The 201-nt window shown below is 52.2% G+C and overlaps 1 protein-coding gene across 1 annotated transcript in view; it reads right to left on the bottom strand.

Moving 5' to 3' along the window:
* LOC109911165 (40S ribosomal protein S27-like) overlaps positions 1-201 on the bottom strand; it is a 15,681-nt gene that overhangs the window by 2,356 nt on the left and 13,124 nt on the right. The gene's annotated exons all lie outside the window — the stretch shown is intronic.

Genomic DNA, 201 nt, shown 5'->3' with positions numbered 1-201 from the left:
AAAGGGGCAAAGTTGCTGCTAAAGGGGAACAGACACTGCTAAAGGGGAACAGACGCTGCTAAAGGGGAACAGACGCTGCTAAAGGGGACAGGCACTGCTAAAGGGGAACAGATGCTGTTAAAGGGGAACAGATGCTGCTAAAGGGGAACAGACGCTGCTAAAGGGGCAAAGTCGCTGCTAAAGGGGAACAGGCACTGCTAA

The sequence above is a fragment of the Rhincodon typus genome, chromosome 36 (genome assembly GCF_021869965.1).
Source record: "Rhincodon typus isolate 14 chromosome 36, sRhiTyp1.1, whole genome shotgun sequence".
Classification (NCBI taxonomy): Eukaryota; Metazoa; Chordata; class Chondrichthyes; order Orectolobiformes; family Rhincodontidae; genus Rhincodon; species Rhincodon typus.
The sequence above is the reverse complement of the archived record's forward strand: the minus strand, read 5'-3'. Positions and strand labels throughout refer to the sequence as shown.